This window comes from Gorilla gorilla, chromosome 9 (assembly GCF_029281585.2).
Source record: "Gorilla gorilla gorilla isolate KB3781 chromosome 9, NHGRI_mGorGor1-v2.1_pri, whole genome shotgun sequence".
Lineage (NCBI taxonomy): Eukaryota > Metazoa > Chordata > Mammalia > Primates > Hominidae > Gorilla > Gorilla gorilla.
This window is the reverse complement of record NC_073233.2, coordinates 75651430-75662674: the sequence shown is the minus strand read 5'-3', so window position 1 is coordinate 75662674 and position 11245 is coordinate 75651430.

Sequence of the window (11245 nt, the reverse complement as noted above, 5' to 3'; positions counted from 1 at the left end):
TGCCATTCAAGGAAACATCCCCCTGGGATATTACGACAGGAGTAATATCCTGTTGAATAATGACACAGGCGGTTGACACACATGGTAAACATGTCCTGTGTCATCAGGAGTAATATTCCCCTAGGATATTACAAATAATATCACAGCAGGTGTACACGTATGGTGTTCACCCCATGTGACATTAGGAGGAACGTGCCCCTAGGGTATTAGGAATAGCATCACAGGCATTGAATACGCATGATATATGCCCCCGGTGACACTGAAAGTAACATCCCCCTAGGATATTACGAATAACATCACAGGGAGTACACCCCGTGTGACATTAGGAGTAACATCCCCCGAGGATATAACGAATAATATCAGGGGGCGCACATACATTGTGACCTTAGTGGTAACATCTCTTTTGGATATTACCAATAATATCACAGCGTGTCCACTGACCGTGATATTAGGAGTACCACTTTCCTAGGATATTATGGATAATATCACAGGAGGTGTTCACACACAATGTGTACACCATGTGAGTACACCCAAAGTGATATTTGAAGTCATATGTCCCTAGGATCTTACGAATATTATCAAAGGGTGTACACCCCATGTGACATTAAAAGTAACATCCCTTTTGGATATTCCGAATGCTATCACAGGGTGTGATATTAGGAGTGTGACATTAGGAGTAACCTCTTCCTAGGATAACCCATGTGATATCAGGAGTAAACCCTTCGTAGGATATTACGAATAACATCACAGGATGTACACCCCTGTGACTTTAAAAGTAACACCCCCCTAGAATATTACAATAATATAACAGGGTGTACAACTCCTGTGCCATTACGAGTAACATCTCCCTAGGATATTTCAAATGATGTCACTGGGGGCACACTCTCTGTGATATTAGCAGCAACATCTTTCTAGGAGATTACGAATGATATCACAGGGATTACACTCACTGTGAGATTAGAAGGAATATCTCCCTAGGATATAAGCTATCACATCACAGAGTGTACACACATGGTGTACACCCACAGTGTTATTAGAAGCAATATCTCCCTATGATATTATGAAAAATATCACAGGGTGTACCCTCTGTGGGATACTAGAAGTAATGTTTACAATGGATATTACAAATAATATCACAGGATGTACACACATGGGGTACACCAACTGTGATATTAGGAGTTATATCTCCCTAAGATATTACAAATAATATCCCAGTGGGTGTAGCCCATGTGTGTACACCCACTGTGATCATGAAAGTAATATCTCTCTATAAGATTACAAATAATATCGAAGGCTGTACACCCCCTGTGACATTAGGAGTAACATCCCCCTACAATATTGGGAGCAATATCACACGGTGTACACCCCTGTAACGTTAGGGGTAACATCCCCCAAGAATATTACTCATAATATCACAAGGTGTACACACATTGTGACATTAGTAGTAATATCCAGCTAGCATATTTTCAATAATATCACAGAAGGAACACACCTGTGACATTAAGAGTGACATCGCCCTAGAATAGTAAGAATACTATCACAGGATGTACACCCCCTGTGATAATAGGAGAATCATCGCACCAGAATTTTACGAATAATGTCACAGGCAGTTATCTTCTGTGACGTTAGGAGTATAGACCCCTGGGAAATTATGAATACTATCACAGGGTGTACACCCCTGTGACATTAGGAGTAACATCCTTCTAGAATATCATGAATAATATCACAATGTGTACACCCCCTGTGTCATTAACAGTACAATTGCCCTAGGATATTATGAAATAGAACACAGGGAGTACACGCCGTGTGACATTAGAAGTCACATCACCCAAGGATATAACAAATAATATCAGAGAATGTACAAGCATTGGGACATCAGTAGTCACATCTCTTTAGGATAATACGAACAATATCAAAGGGTGTACACGCATTGTGAAATTAGTAGTGAACTCCCGCTGGGATATTACGAATTTTATGACAGGGTCTACATGCTCTGTGACGTTAGTAGTCACGTTTTCCTAGAATATGACGAAGAATATGAAAGTGTGTACAGGACCTGTGATTTAGGAGTAATATTTCTATAGAAGATTACACATAATATCACTGTGTGTACACCCCGTGTGACGTTAGGAGTCACATCCCACAAAACCATAAAGAAAAATTTCACAAGGTGTGCAACATCTGTGGCATTAAAAGTAACATTTCCCTAGAATATGAGGATAATATGGCAGAGAGTCCACCCTCGGTGATATGAGGAGTGGCATCTTATAAGGGTAACACGAGTAATTTGACAAGGTGTACAAACCCTGTGACAAAAGGAGTGACATCCCTCCAGCACATTCCGAATCATACCAAAGGGAAAATACTCCGTGAGACAATAAAATCAACCTGCATTTAGGAGATTAAGAATAATAGCACAAGATGTACAAACATAGTGACATTATTATTAACGTCCAGCTAGGGTATTGCGAATAACATCAGAGTTTGTAGAGACTTCTGATATCAGGATTCACATTTCCGTGCAATATCACGAATAATATCAAAGGGTGTATACCCCCGGGGACTTAAACAGTGACGCCTTCCTTGAATATCGAAAATAATGTCCCAGGGTGTTAACCAAGAGTGGCAGTAGAGAAAACACACTAGGAGAAAGGGAATAATATTACACCCTCTCCACCCGCTGGATATTACGAGCCACATCGCAGGGGGGCGAGGGTGTCCCCCGGGATGCGGGGAGTAATATCACCCTCCTCTCCCCCCCTGGATATTACGAGCCACATAGCAGAGGGGAGAGGGTGATATCGCGATGCAGGGAGAAATATCACCAGCCTCTCGCCCCGGGATATTACGATTCGCATCGCAAGGGGGCGCCTCGCACCCCGCGATGCGGGGAGTAAAGAGCCAGCCCCTCTTGCCCCCCGGCCCTTAGGACCCCCATCGCAGGCGGGCGAGGCGCCCCCCGCGATGCGGGGAGTAAAGATCCAGCCCCTCTTGCCCCCCTGGCCCTTAGGACCCCCCTCGCAGGGGGGCGAGGCGCCCCCCGCGATGCGGGGAGTAAACAGCCAGCCCCTCTTGCCCCCCTGGCTCTTAGGATCCGCGGTGGACTCACAGCCTGTTTATCTTGTTGTGAGTAATATCATCACCCCCTCTGCAGATTATGAACTGTTTCACAGACCTATGTACACCCTGGGTGTACAGAAATTGTACACCCATCTATTTTGGGAGTCATATCATCTTCTTCCTCCCTGAATATTAGGAACAGTATCACAGGGGTGTTTCTACTCCCTGGGATATCGGGTGTCATGTCCTCCTCTCCCACTTTGCAATTAGAAACAATATCTTTGGGGGCGTGTCCACCTTCTGTGATATTGAAAGTAATATTATACTCTTCCCTCCGGGATCATGAGAACTATATCCTTGGGGGTGTCCACTTTCTGCCATATATGTAGTCATGTCACCCCCTCCACCTTGGAATATTTTTAAGGGCCATCTCACACGGGGGTGTACACTTCCTGCCATGTTGGGAGTAATAGCATTGTCTTCTTCCGTGAATATTAGGAGCAAAATCACCAGGTGGATGCACACCCAGTGCTATATTGGGAGTAATGTCATACTCCACCCCCTGGAGATTATATTCGGATCAATATCACCAGCTGTGTGTACACCTACTGCGATATTGAACTTAATATGATGCTCTCTCCCTCCCTGGACATTAGGAGGAATATCGCAGGTGGGTGTACACCCACTGAGGTATTAGGGTGTAATATTAGTAGGAATTATTCCTCATTTATTATTAACATGAATATGAATGACCAATATTAATATTAATATTAAGAAATAATTGCTAATAAAAAGTTTTCAGATTATTAATATTAATATGTATTATTAGGAGCTAATATTACTGTTTTCTAATGAATAAGATCAATATCATTTATTAATATCAGGCATCATTAATCATTAATATTAATCATGTATAGTTATCATTAGTATAACTATTTAATATTAATTACCATTATTATCGGCATTGATTTTAAAAATTATATTATGGGTTATTAATATTGATAATTATTAGTGTCAATTAATAATTGAGATTATTAATTGCGGTAAGTCGCATTGCGCCATTGCACCCCTCCCTCGGCAGCTCATTTATGACCCTAAACAAGGACACAAATGCCCCTGAGAGTACAGCGGTATACTGGGATAGATGAGAATGGTCACGTGGTGGAAAGGCGTGTTTTTGGGTACCAGCCCTTCACCTGCGTTGACCTTCTCAACTGGAAAAACAATACACAGCCCTATACCGAAAAGCCACAAGCCCTAATTGATTTGCTCCAAGCTGTTATCCGGACCCACAACCCCACCTGGGCTGATTGGCACCAGTTGCTCATGTTCCTTTTTAACAGCGAAGAAAGGCTGAGTAGTCCTCCAAGCAGCAACTAAGTGGCTAGAGGAACAGCACCAGCTGATTATCAAAACCCCCAAGAGTATGGAAGGACCCAGTTGCCAGGAACTGACCCCCAGTTGGACCCACATTAAAGAGAGGAGATGCAAAGGCTAAACCGAGACAGGGAAGCTCTCTTGGAAGGATTAATGAGGGGAGCTCAGAAGGCCACAAACGTTAACAAGTTCTCTGAGGTCATTCAGGGAAAAGAAGAAAGTCCAGCACAATTGTACGAGAGAGAATTGTGGGAGGCCTATCGTATGTATACTCCCTTTGATCCCGATAGTCCTGAAAATCAGCGCATGATTCCCATGGCTTTAGTCCGTCAAAGCGCAGAAGAAATGAGAAGAAAACTGCAGAAACAGGCTGGGCTTGCAGGGATGAATCCATCCCAATTACTAGAAATAGCTAGCCAGGTGTCTGTAAACAGGGATGCAGTAAGCCGTAAGGAAAACGGCAAAGAGAATGGAGGTCAGGCCCGGCGAAACACCGACCTGTTTGTTAGCTGCAGCAATCAGAGGGGCCCCCCAAAGAGGCAAGGGAAGGGGGGCCCTGGGAAAGAAACTCAGCTTGGCTGTGAGAGTTTGCAGCATAACCAGTGTGCTGATTGTAAAGAAATAAGACAGTGGAAGAACAAATGCCCTGAGCTCAAAAGAAAACAAGGTGACTCAGAGAAGGAGGCCCTGGAGAAGGAGGAAGGGGCCCTGTTCAACCTGGCAGAAGTGTTCTTGGACTGAGGGAGACCGGACTCAAGTGTCCCCATTGAGCCTCTGGTCAGAATGACAGTCGGGGGTGGAGACATTGACTTTCTTGTAGATAGCGGTGCTGAACATTCGCTAGTAACTGCCCCGGTCGCCCCCTTCACCAAAAAGACTATTGACGTCATCGGAGCCACGGGGGTTTCAGCAAAGCAAGTTTCTGCTTGCCTCGGACTTGTACTGTAGGAGGACATAAAGTCATTCACCAGTTTTGGTACATGCCTGTCTGTCCCTTGACCTTTTTGGGAAGGGACTTGCTCAGCAAGCTGAGAGCCACTATCTCTTTGACAGAGCACGACTCTTCGCTGCTAAAGTTACCCGGAACGGGAGTCACTATGACCCTTATGGTCCCCCGAGAGGAGGAATGGAGACTTTTCTGAACTGAGCTGGGCCAAGAGAGAAGACCAGCTCTGGCTAAGCGGTGGCCAAGAGTACGGCAGAAGACAACCCTCTGGGATTTGCCAGTTAATACTGGGGCCCAGCCAGTGAGGCAAAAATCAGGAGCCGGTCCCCAGAGAAGCCCTTCAATGTATCCAGGTCCATCTCAAGCACCTAAGAACTTTTGGAATTATTGTTCCTTGTCAGTCTCCATGGAACACTCCCCTCCTGCCTGTTCCCAAGCCACGGACCGAGGACTACTGGCCGGTACAGGATTTGCGCTTGCTTCATCAAGCTACACTGACTTTACATCCAACAGTACCTAACCCGTCCACATTGTTGGGGTTTCCGCCAGCTGAGGACAGCTGGTTCACCTGCTTGGACCTGAAAGACGCTTTCTTTCCTATCAGATTAGCCCCTGAGAGGCAGAAGCTGTTTGCCTTTCAGTGGGCAGATCCGGAGTCAGGTGTCTCTACTCAGTACACTTGGACCGGGCTTCCCCAAGGGTTCAAGAACTACCCCACCGTCTTCGGGGAGGCGTGGGCTGGAGACCTCCAGAAGTTTCCCAGCAGAGACCTAGGCTGTGTGTTGCTCCAGTAGGTTGATGACCTTCTGCTGGGACACCCCAGGGCACTCGGGTGTGCCAAGGGAACAGATGCCCTACACCGGCACCTGGAGGACTGTGGGTAGAAGGTGTCCAAGTAGAAAGCTCAGATCTGCTGACAGCAGGTACGTTACTTGGGATTGACTATCCGACAGGGGTCGGAACGCAGCCCAGGATCAGAAAGAAAGCAGGTCATTTGCAATCTAGCGGAGCCTAAGAGCAGAAGGCAGGTGAGAGAATTCTTAGGAGCTGTGGGATTTTGTAGACTGTGGATCCCAAACTTTGCAGTATTAGCCAAGCCTTTGTATGAGGTCACCAAGGGGGCGGGGACCGGGAACCTTTGGAATGCGGATCCCAACAACAGCAAGTCTTTCATGAGTTAAAGGAAAAACTTCTGGCAGCGACAGCCCTGGGGCTACCCGATCTGACAAAGCCTTTTCCATTGTATGCATCAGAGAGAGAAAAGATGGCAGCTGGACTTGAACCCAAACTGGCCGAGGCTGGTGGCCTACCTCTCTCAACAACTAGATGGGGTCTCTAAAGGATGGCCCCCCTGTTGGAGGGCCTTGGCAGCAACCGCCCTGCGAGTACAAGAAGCAAATAAGCTGACTCTTGGGCAAAACCTGAACATAAAGGCCTCCCGTGCTGTGGTGACTTTAATGAATACTAAAGAACATCATTGGCTAACGAATGCCAGACTCACCAAGTACCAAACTGCTCTGCGAAAATTCCCATATAACCATTGAAGTTTGCAACAGCCTACACCCCACCACCTTGCTCCCGGTATCAGAGAGCCCTGTCGAGCCTGATTGTGTAGAAGTGTTGGACTCAATTGACTCTAGCAGACCTGACCTCTGGGACCAGGCTTGGGCATCAGTAGACTGAGAACTATACGTGGATGGGAGCAGCTTCTTCAACCCCCAAGGAGAGAGAGGTGCAGGGTATGCAGTGATAACCCTGGACACTGTTGTTGAAGCCAGATCGTTGCCCCAGGCCACTTCAGCCCAGAAAGCTGAACTCATTGCTTTCATTGGGGCCTTAGAACTCAGTGAGGGTGAGACTGTCAACATTTACACTGATTCTCGGTGTGTCTTTTTAACCCTTCAAGTGCATGGAGTGTGATAGAAAGAAAAGGGCCTATTGAACTCTGAGGGAAAAGACAGAAAATATCAACAGGAAATCTTGCAATGATTAGAAGCAGTATGGAAACCCCACAAGGTGGCAGTTATGCATTGCAGGGGACACCAGCGAGCTTCCACCTTGCTGGGTTTGGGGAATTCCCGCGCTGACTCAGAGGCTTGAAAAGCAGCATCTGTCCCCTTCTGGGCATCAGTGCTCCCTCAAGCACCTGATCTTGGACCTGCTTCTTCTAAAGAAGAAAAGGACTTTCTTCAGGTAGAGGGAAGGACAAGTGATGGAGGAAGGATGGATTCGGTTACCAGATGGGAGAGTAGCTGCTCCACAGCTGCTAGGAGCTGCAGTTGTACTGGCTGTGCAAGATACCACCCATAGAGGTCAGGAGTCACTGGAAAAGTTGTTAGGCCGGTATTTCTACATCTCACCTTTGTCAGCCCTTGCCAAAATGGTGAGGCAGCGGTGTGTTACCTGCCGACAGCATGATGCGAGGCTAGGTCCAGCCGTTCCGCCCAGCATACGAGCTTATGGAGCAGCCCTCTTTGAAGGTCTCCAGGTGGACTTCACAGAGATGCCAAAGCGTGGAGGTAACAAATATGTACTAGTTCTTGGGCGTACCTACTCTGGGTGGGTGGAGGCCTATCCAACACGAACTGAGAAAGCTCGCGAAGTAACCCCTGTGCTTCTTCGTGATCTGATTCCTAGATTTCGACCACCCTTACGGATCGGCTCAGACAACAGGCCTGCGTTTTTGGCTGCCTTGGTACAGAAGATGGCAAAGGTATTGGGGATCACATGGAAACTGCATGCCGCCTCCCGGCCTCAGAGTTCCAGAAAGGTGGAGCGGATGAATCGGACTATCAAAAATAGTCATATTGTCTTCCCCGCTGGATATGTAAAACAACACCACAAGGGGCATCAAACCACCTGCTAATTTTTAGGGAATGTTATCCTCTCCCCCCCTCCCCATGCCCCGGGTATTAGAGGCAATAACACAGGAGTGATGTACACCCACTGCTTTATTGGGAGTAATATCATCCTCTCCTTTCTTGGATATTAGGAACAATATCACACTGTGCGCGTAGGCCTGTAGCGAAATTCAATGGAATGTCATCCTGTTCCTCCCTGGATATGATGAACAATATCACGGGGGATGTACAACTTCTGAGATATTGGGAGTGATATCAACCTCTCCCCTCTGGAAGTTAGGGACAATATCACAGGGGTAGTGTACACCCTCTGAGAAGTTGGGACTAATATCATCCTCCCGCCCACTGGATATTAAAAACCATATCACAAGGGGCGTGTACACACACTTCGATATTGGTATGAATACCATCCTCTCCCTCTTTGGATATTCGGTGCCATATTTCAGGTGGGGTTTACACCACCTGCAATATTGGAAGTAACATGATTTTCTCCCCCCCGCATATCAGAAACAATATCACAGGGGGTTGTGAACAACCCCTGCGATATTTGGAGTAATATCGTCATCTCCCCTCACGATTATTAAGAACAATATCGTAGGGGTGAGGGATATACACCCCCTTTCATATTTGATATCATCCTCTTCCCCGCTGGATATTAGGAACAATATCAGGAAGGGATGTACAGACCCTGCGACCTTTGCTGTCATATAATTGTCTCTCCCCTAGATATTAGGAAAAAATGTCACTGGGGATGTGAACAGCCCTGCGATATTGAGAGTAGTATCATCCTCTCCCCCCTTGCATATTGGGAACAACATCACGGGGGGGGATGTACTGCTCTGTGATATTGGGAGTGAAATTTTCCTCTCTTCCCCTGGACATTAGGAAGGGTATCAGAGGGGGAGGGTGTACATTCCCTGCGATATTCAACATAACCTTATCCTCTCCTTCCCAGGGTATTCAGAACAATAGGAAAGGAGGGGTGTGCACCCTCTGCGATATTGAGAGTCATATCATCCTCTTTCGCTCTGGATGTTAGGAACAATATCACAGGGTTGGGTACACCCCATGCGATATTGGGAGTCATATCATCCTGTCTCCCTGTGGATATTAGGAAGAGTATCAAGGGCTGTGGAAACCCCCTGCGGTACCGGGAGTAATATCATCCTCTCGCCCTCTGAATATAGGAAGATTTTCACAGGGGTGTGTACACCCCCTGCGATATTGGGAGTAAGATCATCCTCTCCACCCAGGAAATGACTAACAAGGTCATGGGGGGGTGAACTCCCCCTGCGATATTGGGAGTAATGTCATCCTCCCCAAACCTGGATGTTAGCAACGAGATCACAGAGGGGCGGTAGACACCCTGCGACATTGGAAGTAATATGATCCTCTCCCAACCTGGATACTGGGAAAGATACCACAGCGCAAGTATACGTTTGCTACGCTGTTGGGAGTAATATCATTCTTTTCCTTTCGGGATATTAGGAAGAATATCACAGGGGTGCTGTACAATTACTTCGACATTGGGAGTAATATCATCCTCTATTTTCCTGGATATTGGGCACAAAAACACAAAAGGGTGTACAACCCCTGCGATATTGGGAGTAATAGCATACTCTCCTTCCCTGGATGTTAGAAAACAATATCATCAGGGCTGAACACCGCCCGTGATGATGGGAGTCATGTTTACTCTTTCACAGGCCATTTGGAACAATATCACAGAGGGTGTTTACAAACAGGGGTGGTGTACACTCACTGTGATACGAGGAGTAATATCTTCCTAGGGTATTACGAATAATTTCACAGTCTGTACACACATGGTGTACTCTCACTGTGATATTAGGAGTAATATCTACCTAGTAGATAACAAATAACATCGCAGGGTGTACACCCACTTTGATATTAGCTGTAATATTTTTCTAAGTTGTTACAAATAAGATCGCAGAGTGTACAAACATGGTGAACACTCACTGTGATATCAGGAGTCATATCTCTGTAATATATTATGAATAATATCACAGGGTGTACACCCACTGTATTATTAGGAGTAATATCTCTGTAGGATATTACAATTAAGATCACAGGGTGAAGAGCCACCGTGATATTAGGAGCAATATCTTTCTAGGATATTACAAATAATATCACAGGGTGTACGCCCACTCTGCTGTCAGGAGCAATATCTCCCTAGGGTATCAAAAATCCTATCACAGGGTGTCCAATCTCTGCCTTCCAGGTTCCAAGGGATTCTCCTGCTTCAGCCTCCCGAGTAGCTAGGGTTAGCCGCCACCACGCCAGGCTAATTTTTTTTAATTTTCACTGGAGACGGGGTTTCACCATGTTGGCCAGGCTGGTCTGGAACTCCTGACCTCAGGTGATCCATCAGCCTCGGCCACCCAAAGTGCTGGGATTACAGGTGTGAGCCATGGTGCTGGGCCAAGAGTTACAGATTCAATTCATTTGGAAACGCAGCTCCCATCTTTGAGTGTGCATGTACTTTTATGAAGAAATGATGTCAGAAAACCGAAGGATGATAATAAATATGAAAAGTAACAGGCATGTGAAAAGGTCTTCCGATTGAGAACTATAAGGTTTGATGTCGTTTTCAGATAATGGGGTCCTAGCTCTTGTGTCATCCTTTTACATATTCTACATCAATGGAAGTTGTAACACGGTGTCAGAATAAAGTAGAGTGTATTTCACGGCTTCTTAATTCCTTTCACTTAGACTGAGATCTTTTTCTTAAAGAGAGAAGGACATAGTCATTGCATTGTATTTTTTCTGAAAAGAGTAGGCCGTATTTTACTGAGATCATGGATTTGTTATATATGACGTTTCGGTCTTCTAATATTCTTCAGTGGATTTTCTCTAAAGTAGTATGTACAGAAAGCGTTGTATAGCAAAAAAAGTAAATCACGTAATAATTCTGAGATTTTTGGAATTGTCACAACTGAGAAACATTGCTGGCGGTGTATGGTCCGCAAGTGTGAAGACATTCCTT